The sequence below is a fragment of the Phascolarctos cinereus genome, unplaced genomic scaffold (genome assembly GCF_003287225.1).
Source record: "Phascolarctos cinereus isolate Bilbo 61053 unplaced genomic scaffold, phaCin_HiC Scaffold_1;HRSCAF=81, whole genome shotgun sequence".
Classification (NCBI taxonomy): domain Eukaryota; kingdom Metazoa; phylum Chordata; class Mammalia; order Diprotodontia; family Phascolarctidae; genus Phascolarctos; species Phascolarctos cinereus.
The window spans coordinates 116052749-116067083 of NW_027555514.1; the positions used below are offsets into that span (position 1 = coordinate 116052749).

The 14335-nt window shown below is 44.3% G+C and overlaps 1 pseudogene; it reads left to right on the forward strand.

Moving 5' to 3' along the window:
- LOC110219183 (inosine-5'-monophosphate dehydrogenase 2 pseudogene) overlaps positions 1-11142 on the forward strand; it is a 52555-nt pseudogene extending 41413 nt beyond the window's left edge.
- The last annotated feature ends 3193 nt before the right edge of the window (positions 11143-14335 follow it).

Sequence of the window (14335 nt, forward strand, 5' to 3'; positions counted from 1 at the left end):
CACACACACACACACACACGAGCTTATATTCTATTGGGGAGACAATGGTAATTAGAATGGTGCATATTTATATAGGTCTGTAGGGTTTATAAAGCATTTTACAAATTTTATCTCATTTTATCCTTGATAACCCTGAGAGGTGGATGCTATTATTATGTTCATTACAGAGGAGGAATGGGAGGGGGCATTTGAACGCAGGTCTTCCTGACTCCAGTCCCAATGTTGTCTCCACTGCACAAACTAGCAGCAGGGGAGGTCATTTCTGGAAGTAGCAGGCTGGTGGGGAGGGCTGAAAATAGTTGGAGAAAGGGAAAACGTCTTGCCTAGTTTGACTAGGGGACTCAAACTTTCAGACTGAAGGTTCCACTTCTAGGTTCCTCTGATTGCAATCTTCCTGGATTCTAGTCCCAGTGGGACTCTGATGTTTCCACCCTTCAGATACGATGCTAGGAAATAGAAAGAGAGGGAAAATGAAGCATCAGCCCAGGGTAGGGCCCAGTATCTTCCTGTGAGAAGCAGTTCCATACAGAGTGGCTAAATTCCCAGGCTATCAAACCCATGATACAAATAATCTGGGGCTAGGCTGATGGGAACAAAAGATCATGAAATGTCCCAAGGAAGAGGAAGAAGGTTTTATTTTTCTTTTCTAGCAGAAAGCAAGACTGAAGCAGAATTTCTCCGGGAAAAGGTAACCTTTGTCTTCAGTATCTCCCTTTGTTGTTGCTCAATCATTTCACTAGTGTCTGACTCTCCATGATCCCATTTGGGGTTTTCTTGGCAGAGGTACTGCAGTGGTTTGCTATGTCCTTCTCCAGCTCATTTTACAGATGAGGAAACTAAGGCAAACAGGGTTAAGTGACTTTCTCAGAGTTACTCTAACTTCAGGCCTGGCACTCTATCCACTGCCCTAGCTAGCTGCCCACACTATCTCCTACTTACTACATCCAACTCCTTCCAATATCCAGCTGCTCCTCTTCCCTGGCCCCCACTGAAATACTCCTAATTTGAAGGTAAAGGTAGCCCTAATCCCAACCATCTTCCACCCCCAAAATAATAAATGCTCCACAGTTTTTACCTATCAAAACTCCATCCACCTCAGCAGGGTGTTAGGAGGAAAACATCTCTTGGGCAGACCTGTAATTAGAGTGGGGCAACTAGGATTTTAATCTAGGTCTGGCCAAATTTATATGGGGCCAAACTATTGAATCAGGGATAGGATGGGAGGAATTTCTTAGGGTCCATGAATACCAGGGTAATGGCAGAAGGTATGAAGTCTCTGCTTTTTGTAGGCATGTGTCCTTGTGGGTTTAGCCCTCACTGTGTGTAAAAAGGGGGCATAAACTATGATCTTATCTTTTCTCCCTTTCACAGCCAAACTCCCAGTTAAAGCCATTTATGCTCCTTACCATTACCTCTGCTCCCAGCTGTCCCTTCTCAATCCCTCACCAGTCTGGCATCTGACCTCACCATGCACCTGAAACTGTTCTCTCCAAGGTTACCAAGGATCTCTTAATTGCTAAAGCTAATGGCTTTCTCTCAATCCTCATCCTTTTTGACCTCTTTCCAGCTTTTGACCTGACTCTCTCCTCATTTTCCTTCTGCCTGTCTAGTCACTCCTTCAAATGATAAAAATCTAGCAAAATATAACCTTTGAAGGAAGGGCCAGACAGGAAGAAGGAAAACCAAGAGAGAGCAGGGTAACTAAAACTATGCCCATAGAGAAGAGCCAGGAAGAGGGTGTTGTTAATAGAAAAAGTGGAAAAGACAAAAATTGGCAAACCAATCAATATGTAGAAAAAGTGTGAAAATATCTGAAATATTATACACCCGTAGATCTCCCATCTCTGCAAGGCAGTGGGAGGAGGAGGGGGGCAGCTTCTCAGAGCTCTTCTTTGGGGTCATGCTTGTCCTTGGTAATTTTGCCACATTCACTTCCGATTTTTTGTGGTTGTAATTTTTGTTTACATCGCTGCAGTCATTGTGTATGCTGTTTTCTTGGCTCTGTCTACTTCACTATACATCAGAGCATATAAATCTTTTCATGGAAAGCTAAGGATTCTAATGGGAATTGATGAGGAAGGAGAGCATTGGAGGTATGGAGAGACAGCCTGTAAGACATAGAGGGAGGTCATGTAGAGGGAACAGCGAGTAGGACATTTTGTTTGGAATATAAGAATGCACGATGGGGAGTCGTGGGAGATAAATCTGGAGAGACAGGTTGGTGCCAGACTGCGAAAGGCTTTAGGAGCTGAACAGGGGGAGTTTGTATTTTGAAGGAAGAGGGAATCCCTGAGTCTTCTTGAGCTGGGGGCTGATGTGGTCAGACTTGTGGTTTAGGAACATGGATCTGTGGTGGGGAGGGTGGGTGGAGATGAAAGAGGCTACAGGCAGCGAGACAAACTAAGAGGTTACTTACTTTAATAGCCCAGGTGAGAATGTGAACTGGGTCAGTGGTTGCTTAAGTGGAGAGAAGGGAATGGATGCAAGAGATGTTGCAGGAGAAGAATCCAGTAGGTAAAAGTTACAGGGATATAGCTTTCTGACTTAATTTAAGAAAGGTCTTTCTAGGGGCAGCTAGGTGGTGCAGTGAATAGAGCACCGGCCCTGGAATCAGGGGGATCTGAGTTCAGATCTGATCTCAGACCAGACACTTAACACTTACTAGCTGTGTGACCCTGGGCAAGTCACTTAACTCTAATTGTCTCACCAAAAAAAAAGACTTTCTAACATATTAATCAATTTAATTAGCATTTATTAAGCAGCTGTAATGTGTCAGACACTGTGCTAAGCATTGGATACAAATAAAAAGAAAGACAGTCCCTGCCCTCAAGGAGCTTACAATCTAATCAAGGAAACACAATACACAAAAGGAGGCTAGAAGCAGGAGGGAGAAATGGTGGACCCCAAGAGATACCTGCATGGGGGTATCTTGTTTTGTGGAGTTGAAACCAAGCAGAACTGCAGATACAACTTGGACTGAGCTGGAAGTCCAAGCTCTAACCTCTTTAAGGGGTGGGGAGGAGTTTGGTACTGCAGTCTCCAACCCTCCCTCAGAGGGGAGAAGAGGCTGAGGGAGGTGATATCAAGGCTTGAGTTAGCAGCAGGGTGATGAAATTAGAAGTGATGAGTTTATCCTGGGAGGGACATCTTGTTCTGAGGAATTGAAACGAAGAACTGCAAGTGCAAAAGTGGAGTGGAAATTAAGAGCCGCCTCCATAAATAGTGAGCTCCCTTTCACTGGAGGTGTTTGGATGTAGGCTGGATGGCTACTTGGGGAAGTTACAGAGGGCTGAGCTAACAGGTGAAGAAGGAAGAGTCATGGTCGCACATGACCCTTACAGTGTGTTAGGAAGATTATTTTGTCAGCTTTGTGTATTTCTTATAGTTTTCCTTATATATGGGCCTCAGAAAACTATTCCAGACTAGAGACATAGTTCATCACCTCCCCCCATAATGTGTTTATTTATACCAGTCAATAGGAGGACACATTAGTTCAAATCAAAAGACCTTTAATCAAAAACACAGCAAAAAAAAATACCTAGAAAGGATCCTCCCATGAGCACGGGGAGTATACTTTTCTGTGTTCTTGTTCTTCTTTGTCCTTCATTTTCAAAGAAGACTAATGACATCACAGCTGATGTTTTGACTTGAGCATAAATTTGATTTAAGTGAGGCAGAGTTCTACAAAGTCGGCAGCCTCCCTCTCTCTTTCAGAGTCATTGAAATCCAGTGGCAACACAAAACTCAGGATGGCTGGTGATGGCTGGGGGTGCAGTGGATGACCTTGGCATCTTAGATGTCTCACCAAGCTCTAAGCTCTCCACAGCACCTGCCTCAGTCACCTTCATGGCCATTGGAACAAATTGCATATCTGCCAGTGCTGCGGGGGGACATAGACAGTCCTCTGACTCATCAGTGGACCTCTTGTGGGTTATCCTCAATTTGGTTTAGTCTGCAGATGGTTTCCCCAGGGTGTGGCCACTGCCCATGCTAAAGCTTCTTGGAACCACGGGTGAAAGCTAGGTGACAGGTGGACACCAGGTAGATGAGCAGCCCTGAGAAGGCCTTGGCAAGCCCTCTCACCACAGGTGCTAATCCTCCCTGAACACCCCATACACCCTACTTTTCTGTGCACTACATATGGTAGTATATATCTACGCCACCCATCAGGAAGAAATCATAGCATCATTAATCTATAGCTGGAAGGGAGCTCAGAGGCCATCTAATCCAATCTCCTCATTTTTACAGATAAGAAAGTTGAGGTCCAGGTAGTTGAAATGATTTGGGGGGGGGGCTGCAATGGGGTTAAGTGACTTGCCTAGGGTCATACAGCTAATAAGTGTTATGTGTCTGAGGCCAGATTTGAACTCAGGTCCTCCTGAACCCAGAGCCGGTGCTCTATCTACTTTGCCACTTAGCCACTTAGCTGCCCCTAGTTTAAATGATTTGCCTAAGGTCACAATTAGTAACAGAATTGAATTTAAGCTTGGATTCTCTGATTCTAGAGTCAGCATTTTTCCATTGTATGAAGATACGCATAGGGAACATTTGTGACCAGGAAATGTACATGGAGCGCCCATACAGACGCAGCTTATGTGGCCAGGGAACATGAGTGAAGGAGTATATGCTGGAAGACTTCATAGCTCCAGAAACATGTTTCTGGGGCTGCAGAACTGTCCATATCCTTTGGGGATATCATCTCACTGCTTTCTTGCTGGGCCTTGAATCAGACATTGCATCTGTATTCAGTACACTAATTCTGCTGGGATTTACATCTCTCTTCTCTATCATGTCACTGCTTCTCTTGTGGTCACTCAAGTGCTCCTGCTAGACTTCAGCTATTTAGCCTCTTCAGGGCCATTTGCTGTTCTCTGGCACGGTATCCTGGGATGCAGTGGTTAGAAAGACTCTCCCTGAGGAGCTTAGGCTGATTTTTTTTTTCCTTAGTGAATAGCCTAGGGCTGTGAGTCCCCACCCTTCACTCCCACCCCCCACCAGTCAGGCAACCAGCAAAAGTTAGAAGCCTTTAGGCTAAAATTAAGTCCTATTCTTTTGACTGATTTTCTCCCAGATAATTACCTGACTTGAAGTCTGAAAATTCCTTTTAACTTTTGTTAAATCCCTGATGGACACTCTACCCAGAAAATTTTTGCAGACTGTGCCAGTAATACCTCACTGGAACTAAATGAAGGTTGGTCCAACTAGTCTCCTCTTCATTCTCGTGGTGCACTCTGATTGGACATGCAAATGGACCTAGGGAAAAAAGCAAAGTCTAAGTAAATTATACAGGATCTTCAACGTGTACCCTGTTCACTTATTCTTTCCTTTATTCTGAATATTGATATTTTGGCTAATGCAAAAGGCCTGACGTGCCTGATCTTCAGGTCAGATTCCTAAATTCTCTCTACTTTTCTTTTTTTTTTTTTTCCATTAAAAAAAAGGTTTTATTGATGCTTTTTGTTTTATATCAGTCATTTCCAAACACAACATCCTCCCCACATCTTACTCAATGAGGCTTCTCTTGTGACAAAGAAAATCAGTGAATCAAACTCCCTCATTAGTCGTGGGATCAGAGGATATTAGAGCTATAAGGGATGTTAGTGACCATGGGGTTTAACCCTCTCATGATTGAATGAAGAAATGAATAAGCATTTATTAAGTGCTTACTGTGTTGTGCTAACCACTTGGAATACAGTTATAAAAGCAAAGACAATCCTTGCCCTCCAGAAGCTTACATTCTTTTTTTTTTTAATATTGTGCATCTTTTTAAAAAATGTCTATCATTTACAACAGATTGTAGGGTTTTGTTTTCTTATCCATTCTGTCTCTCTTTTTTCATTTTATTAGACTGTTTAATCCATTCATACTTAAAGTTATGAGAATTAGGTTTATATTTTCCTCTATAAATCTCTAATGTTGTTTTTTCCCTCGACTTAAGATTTTTTTCCCTCTTCTGCTATAAACACAGAACTTGGTTCCTCCAGTTACTTTACCATAATCTTTTTAAAGATAGCTTTATTCCCACTGGCTGTCTTCCTCTCACCCCTGATGCTCCTGTCTAAGTTGTTACCCCTTACCCTTTGGAGTTTTGCTTATTAGTTCCTGTCTCTCCTGCTTTTATCTGGTTACATGATTTTTCCTCTCTTTTTTTCCTCTTGTGAAGTAGATTCTCCTTTCCTTTACCTCCCTTCAACTAGTTCTACTCATTAGTTTGTTTGTTTTTTTAATTTCATTTTTGCACCCCTTTTCAAAAGGAATATCCGTCACTTTTTAAATTATCTGGTCTCTTTTTTCTCTGTATTCCTCCTACCATCAAAGCTTTCAGGATATCCATTCTAGCTCTCCCCTCTAGGCAGTTCCTGCCCCTGTCTAGTAGAGCTTGCCCCCAAGATTCCCCTTTTCCATAGTGCTTGACTTCAGCACAATTCCGTCGATTTCAGGTGTCAAAAAGGACACTTTCCCATATTAGGGTCCTTCCCCCACCGCAGCCCAGATTATGTAGCCCACCACTGATCTATGCCCTCCCTTGGTTATTCCTCCCTCCCTTTTTTCCTGTAAATTTCTTCCCGGCTCCATACTCTCCTACTCCCCAAGGTGCTAGTTGCTCTAGGAATTCAGACTCCCCGACTCCCAGGGTAAAATCACACAGTCTTTCAGGCCACACCCGGTAAAGGTCCCAAACCATATCTCTTCTTCCACGGGAGCATTTGCCTGTGGAACCCCTTCCTGCCACCAAAACAATGCCTTGAGACTTCCTTTCCCTTCACTTTTCAATCCTTCACCCCTCCTCTTTACCCATACTGCATCCCAGTATACGGTGCCAGAAAACAGCAAAGGCTCTTCTGAGACCACAAAGCTCACTTTCCCCTCATTGTTTGTCCTTGATTTGTCACACATTCCCCTTTATCAAAACCTCTGCTCCATTCCCCCCTTTTATATCCCCAGTAATGTAACGTAGTTAGTCCCACAAAGACATTCATCACCGGTAAGCAGGGTATTGTTGGGTTCTGTCAATAATGCCCATGCCCACCTCTTCACTGTTACTTCTACCAGACTTAAGCCTTCACCCTTGTCTACTTGTGTACATTTAGAAAGAAAGTTTCTTCCTGACTTCTCTGTCAGGGCTCTGTTGTTTCTGTCCTCGGCTGCTGATTTCAATCCTCCTACGTGTCTGTTGTTTGTGGTATTCAGAAAACGAATAATATCTTCAGTTCTGTTTTTCTTCCTAAAAATGTTTCAAACTCTTCTTTATTATTGGACATCTATCCTTTTTCCTGTAGGTTAAGTTCAGATTTTCAGGGCAGATCACTCTAGGCTGCACCCTGAACTCCACAGCTCTTTGAAACACGTTTCTAGTCCCTCCTATATTTCCTAGTAGATGCAGAACAGTCTTGAGTTATTTGACTTTACATTCCTTTGTGTTTGAAGGTCTTTCTCTTGATAGCTTGCAGAACTTGTTTCTGAAGTGAATTGCTAAATTTAACTACTATATATCTTGGAGTTTGCAACCTTGGGCTTTTTCCTGGAAGTAATCTGTGAATTCTTTTGGAATTTCACTTTCTATGTTCAGAAATTCTGGGCAGTTCTTTTCTATTATTTCCTGCACTGTGATGTTAAGGTTTTTCATCCTGGCTTGTTCTCCTGGGACACCTATAGTCCTGAGTTTATCTCTTGTGTATCCTCTCTTCGAGATTGGTATGTTTTGTTTGCATAGTGAACATATTTTCTTTCCATGTTGTTTTTTGCTTCTCTTCTTCTAGATTGTCCTTCACTTCTGTATATTTGCATTCCCAATCTAGTGTTCCCTTTTTTGTTTCTCAGGTGAGGTGATTCCCCCCCCCCATTCTACCCCTTATTTTTACTAGTAGTATATGCCACAAATTCTGCTCTCACAATTTTTTATTTCTCTTTTGAACCATTCAGGAACACTGTGTTGTTCTTCCACGTTCTCCTCAACTTTCTTTACACTCTTTTTTTTTTAAAGAGTAACTGACTATTGATCGTTAAAATTTAATTTTTTTCAATTAAGAAAAATCTGTCTTTTTTTTCTTTCCCACCTTTTTCCTCCACCAAAATAAAAAAGAAAAGAAAAAGGAAACAGTTTTTCATATATGTCAATGCAGGAATTTGTTTTGATTGACTTTGACATTTGTTACCAGAAGCTTACATTCTAACAGAGAGAGGTGACACACAGAGGAAGGATCATCTTAGAGCTGATGAGTAGAGTTGGTGAGTAGGAGTATATTGACCTAACTTTTCAGGAAATGAGAGCTGATTTCATATAAGGTTCCAGAAATGGAAGAGGGGTTAGGATCACTGTGCTTTGGTGGGGTACAAAGATAGTGGTATATCAGCGAGTGAGAAATAGTGTGAGTGAAGTGAGGTCCAGAGAGACTGCCTAGTATTATCAGGAGGGTGCTGGAGCCTGCTCAAACCAGCAGGGGCTGATTGTTAAATGTTCAATATAAGCATTTATATTTCAGAAAATAATGTGCTACAAATCAGGGCTTGATTTATTGTTTTGTTGATTATCTAGACTTGAAAAAGTGATAGAAAAATATTAATGCACATTTTGTTGTCAAATGTACTTTCTTTCTTTTTCCAGGGACCTGTTTGATAAATGTTTACCAACACACCCCAGGGAAGTAGCAGTGCTTTGGCACTGAACCCAGTTTCTCTGATCCCAAGTCCAGAACTCTTTTTTCCTACACTCTGATTTTGTATGTTTATAGTTGATTACTTCTCTGGCAGTTTTCTCATCTGTAAAATGGAAAGGTTAGATGGAGAACCTCTAAGGTTCCTACTAGTTCTAAATGTATGAACCCATGTTCTTAGGACCATGTTTTTCCTATGTCCACATGTATTTATCTGCATTTGTCTTTTCTGGGATTGTTTTCTCTAATTCCTTTATATATCCCTACACCCTAAAACTCTCTACATGATGGATTCTCAGTAAAGCACATGCTTTGGATCTGGAAGGGACCTTAGAGATCATCTAGTCTTACCCTTCCCCCTCCCCTCCATCCCCCGCCATAAAGAAACTGAAGTTCAGGGATGGCTAGGTTGTGCAGTGGATAGAGCTCTGGCCTTGGAGTCAAGAGGACCTGAGTTCAAATCTGGCCTCAGGCACTTGACACTTAACTAGCTGTGTGACTCTGGGCAAGTCACTTAACCCCAACTGCCTCACCAAAAAAAAAAAGCAAAAAGAAAAGAAACTGAAGTTCAGTGGGGATAGATGAGACTTATCCAAGGTCACATATAATCGGGAAGGGACCTTAGAGATCATAAAATCCAACTCCTATATTTTGAAGCTGAGAAAACTGAGTACCAGGTCAGACAGGGTTAGAAGTAAAGCTGGAGATTGAACCTAGGTGTCTTACCTCCAAAACCAAGGCTCTCTCCACTATACCACACTTTTTGAAAGGAATTACTCTTCATGCACTTGACTCCTTATTAAGATATACAGCCCGTAGAAATTGATAGTAATAATAATTCACATTTATATGTTTCTGCTGTAATGTGTCATCAATTTTACTCTGCAAGTTTAAAAAGACACTTTATTGGGGCACAGAGCCATGGGTCAGGATTATATTGGTTCCACTGAGCCTCCTGCACCTCTGCGGGAAAAGCATCATGCCCCATGAAGCTCAACCCAGGCCTCCTGGCAGCCTAGCCGACTCCCTCCTCTCCTGGTCCTGTCCAGTCCTACCCCCAACATGGCAGACTATATCATCAGCAGCAGCACTTCTTACCAGGGCACTGTAGGGATGGACTCATACACAATGACTTCCTCATTTTCCTTGGCTATATAGACTTCAGAGTAGTGCAAGTAAACCTAACCTCAGCACTTACCAAGAAGATAACCCTGAAGACCTCACTTGTTTCATCTCTAATGGAAACAGTCACTAAAGCTGGGATGGTGCTCACAGGAGGTATTGGCTCAGAATTCTAGGCCAATGAAGTGCAAAATGAAGAAATATGAGCAGGGCATCATCATTGACCCTCTGGTCCTCAGCCCCAAAGATCAAGTCAGAGGCATGCTTGAAGCCAAGGCCAGGTATGGCTTCTGTGGAATCCCAATTACGGACAATGACAAGACAGGCAGCCACCTAGTGGGCATCATCACCTCTCATGACATCGACTTTGTCAAGAAGAAGTGTGACTGTGTCCCAAGTGAGATCATGACCAGGCAGGAGCATCTAGTGGTGGCTCCAGCAGGAATCACACTAGAGGAAGCCAATGAAATCCTACAGAGGAGTAAGAAAGGGAAGCTACCCGTTATGAAGGTGGATGAGGAGCTAGTGGTCATCATTGCCTGCAGGGACCTGGCAAAGACTCGGGACTGCTTCGTGGGCATCCAAAGACACTGAGAAGCGGCTCTTGTTCAAGGCAGCCATTGGCACCCAGGAGGCCGACTAACATCGGCTTCACTTGCTGGCCCAGGCCAGTGTCGAGGTGGCTGTTCTGGACTCTTCCCAAGGAAACTCCATTTTCCAAATTAACATGATCAAGTAAATCAAGGAGAAATATAACAACCTCCAGGTTATCAGTGGCAATGTGGTAACACCCACACAGGCAAAAAACGTCATTGATCCTGGAGTGGGTGCGCTAGGGGTTGTCAAGGGAAGTGGCTCCATTTGCATTACACAGGAGGTGCTGGCATGTGGGTGGCCCCAGGTGACAGCTGTATACAAAGTCTCAGAATATGCATGGGCACTTTGGTGTCCCAGTCATTGCCCACGGCGGCATCCAAAATTTGGCCACATTGCCAAAGCTCTTGCCCGTAGAATTTCCATGGTGATGATGGGCTCTCTGTTGGCAGCCCTCACAGAGACCTGAGAGGAATACTTCTCTGCTGAGATCCTTCTAAACTAGGGGATGGACTCCATTAATACCATGGACAAAAACTTCAACAAATCAGAACCACTACTTCAGTGAAGCAGACAAAATCAAAGTGGCTTAAAGGGCATCTGACCATTCAGGACAAAGGGTCCATCCACAAATTTGTTCCCTACTTGCTGGTATCTAGCATTCCTGCCAAGATATTGGTGCCATGATGTCCTCAGAGCCGTGATGTACTTAGGGAAGCTGAAATCTGAGAAGAAACCAATCTGTACAAGTGGAAGGCGGTGTTTCTTCTGAGAAGTGGCCTGGTTTTGTTTTATTGCAGAAATACACACACAGACACAGACACAGACACACAGACATAGACACACACACAGACACACAGACAGACAGACAGACAGACAGACACACACACACACACACACACACACACCCTGGAGCAGGAGGAGAGTAGTTTAGGGCAGCCTTTTGTAAATATTGTTATTAAGCAGAGAAAGGCCTTGCTCAGGTCATTTTGGGGCGTGTTATCATCCTTTACACAGCACAATTTGTAAATGAATCTGGAGTCTGAGAGCAGGTAATGTGGTACGGTGGAAAGAGTATATTTGGATTTGAGGCCCTGAAATCAAGACTCTGTCAAGGTCACCCGTGTGACCTTGAGTAAATTACTTAATCTAAGCCTCATTTTTCTCACCTGTTAAATGAGGGAGGAGTTCACCTAGATGATTTAAGGCTATTTTGACTCTCAATCTCATTCAAACACCAAGATGCTTACCTTGGTGTCAGAGTAAGGGAAGAATTTGTCTAGGGCATCATGAAAACTCCTCTTTGTGTGTGTGTGTGTGTGTGTGTGTGTGTGTGTGTGTGTGTGTGTGTGTGTTTTGGAGGAGTGGGGATTGGGGAAGGGAGGGGGGAGAGGAGTCAGAGGGGGAGGAAGTTGTTTGCCAAGAGGCTACTGGCTCGTAGGCACTGCTGCCTGTTTCCTGGCTGGATTGCTGAGGGAGTTGCTACCTCCTGCCCCTGTGGTGAAGAGGAGGATCTGGGCTGTGGAGAGAGGGGGAGGGTGGAGAGGTAGCAGTAGATGGTCCCAGACCCGGTGCCCCAGCTGCTTCTGACATCTGTGCCTCATCTGTTCTGAGCTTTCTCATCTGCACCAGTGTGGGCGAGTCACTGCTGAGCAACTCAGTGGAAGGCCCAGGAGGCAGCTGGGATAACCACCCCTCCTCCCTGGGGAGCCTGAATGGAATACAAAAAGGACCAGAAACAATTCTCTCCAGACCCAGGTATCTGGGGCTTTGGAGGAGGGATAGAGGAAAAGGGGGTGAGAGAGAGATAGAGAGGAAGAATAGAGGGAAAGGAAGAGAGGGAAAGGGAGGGAAGGAGGGATAGAGAAAAGGAGTGGAGGGGAGAGAGAGGGAAAAGGAGGGAGAGGAGGGAGAGAAAGGAGAAAGAGGGAGAGAAATGAGTGTGAAAGGGAGAGAAAAAAAGGAGAGGAGGGAAGGATAGAGAGAAAGGGAAGAATAGAGGGAAAGGAGGAGAGGGAAAGGGAGGGAAGGAGGGATAGAGAAAAGGAGAGGAGGGGAGGGGAGAGAGAGGGAAGAGGAGGGAAAGGAGAAAGAGGGAGAGAAAAGAGTGTGAAAGGGAGAAAGAAAAAGGAGAGGAGCAAAGGATAGAGAGAAAGGGAGGAATAGAGGGAAAGGAAGAGTAAAGAGGGAGGGAAGGGAAGAGAGGGAAGAATAGAGGGAAAGAAGGAAGGGAGAAACAAAAATGAAAGAGAAAATGGAGCAATAGAGGGAAAAGAAGGGGTAGAGGGAAAAATTAGAGAGAGGGAGGAAGAAAGGGAGAGGGATTGAGGGAAAGGAGAAGGAAGAAGAGCAAGAGAGATAAAGAAATAGAGAGAGGAAGAAGAGGGGATATATCAAAATGGAGGAAAGTAAACTCTCGAATAGGAATTGTTTCATTCTTCATATCCCCAGTACCTGGTATACAGGAAGCTATTGGTAAGTGCTTGTTAATTGACTGATAGTGGATTGTACCCATAGGATCATAGATTCAGAGCTGGGAAAGATCCTTAGAGGTCACAGTAAAGTCCAACCCCTCTCATATTACATGAAAACTCCTGTGTGTGTGTGTGTGTGTGTTTTGGAGGAGTGGGGATTGGGGAAGGGAGTGGGGAGAGGAGTCAGAGGGGGAGGAAGTTGTTTGCCAAGAGGCTACTGGCTCCTAGGCACTGCTGCCTGTTTCCTGGCTGAATTGCTGAGGGAGTTGCTACCTCCTGCCCCTGTAGTGAAGAGGAGGATCTGGACTGTGAAGAGAGGGCCCTGGGGGAGGGAGGCACAGAGAAATATGCCCAATATCACAGAGCCAATCCGTATCTGAGCTGAAATTTGAACCTAGGTCTTCCTGACTCTAGGTCCAGCGCCTAGGACACCATGCTGAGAAGTGGGGGTAAGATGGGGTCAGGGTGGGAAAGGAGGCACACAGTATTAAAGAAAAGCAGGACCTCTCTTTCCTCCTTCTCTAGCTAACTGTACGCTCTTCATTGTACAGAAAAGTAAACCGATCCCCCAGAGGCCTAGGCCTGGGCCAGGGCCAGGATGAAATGAAGATTTTCGGACCTAACCCACTCCCACTCACTAGTTAACTGCCTCTCCCCACTACCAATACTCTATCCATACTAATCTGCTCCAGCAGTACGAAGCTAAGACCAATCAACTTCCTTCTTTTCTCTTCAGCTTGCTCCTGGCCCCTTCTTTGCACCTCTCTTAAAGGCAGCCCTCAGCTAGTGCCCCTGCTTCACAGTCAGGACTCATGGGTCCTTTTCCAGCCTAGAGACCCCTCCCCCGGGTCTCTCTGGGATGAGGCAGGATGAGGCCCAGTACTGGCAGGCTTAATTAACTAAAAGCTGTTTTGTAGCCCTGGGGTGATAGGGACTATAAAACTGCAAAGTCTGATTAAAAATAATAATGAGAAAGCCTATTCCCTGAGCACTCAATGAGGGTTAATTAATTAATCAGCCTCCTTGCAGCTCCTAAAGGTGGACTGGGGTTATCTCATTCCCCTGGAGTAGTGGTAAGGGTGGGGTACTGAAAGGGAGGACATCTGCCTGGGTTACCACACTTGGGCTTTAACACTAACTTTTTTTTACTGTGTCACCAGTGAGGCAGCCTATGAGGAGCACTGAGGCCTAGTGGATAGAAAGCTGGTCTTGCATACAACAGGACTGTAGGTTCAAGCCCTCTCTCTGACACATCTTGGTTGTGTGACCCTGGACAAGTCACTTCATCTCTTAGTGTCTCAGGCCACTCTCTAAAACAGGGGCTCTTCACCTAGTTTGTATCATGGACCCCTTGGGCAGTCTGGTGGAGCCTGGTTTGAAACAATTAAAGGAAATGCTCATTTCTGAGGTTAGTGAAAACAAAGATGTAATTTTTTTCCCATCTGAGTTCATAGACTACTCAAAATCTATTCCAGGTTAAGGACCTCTGCT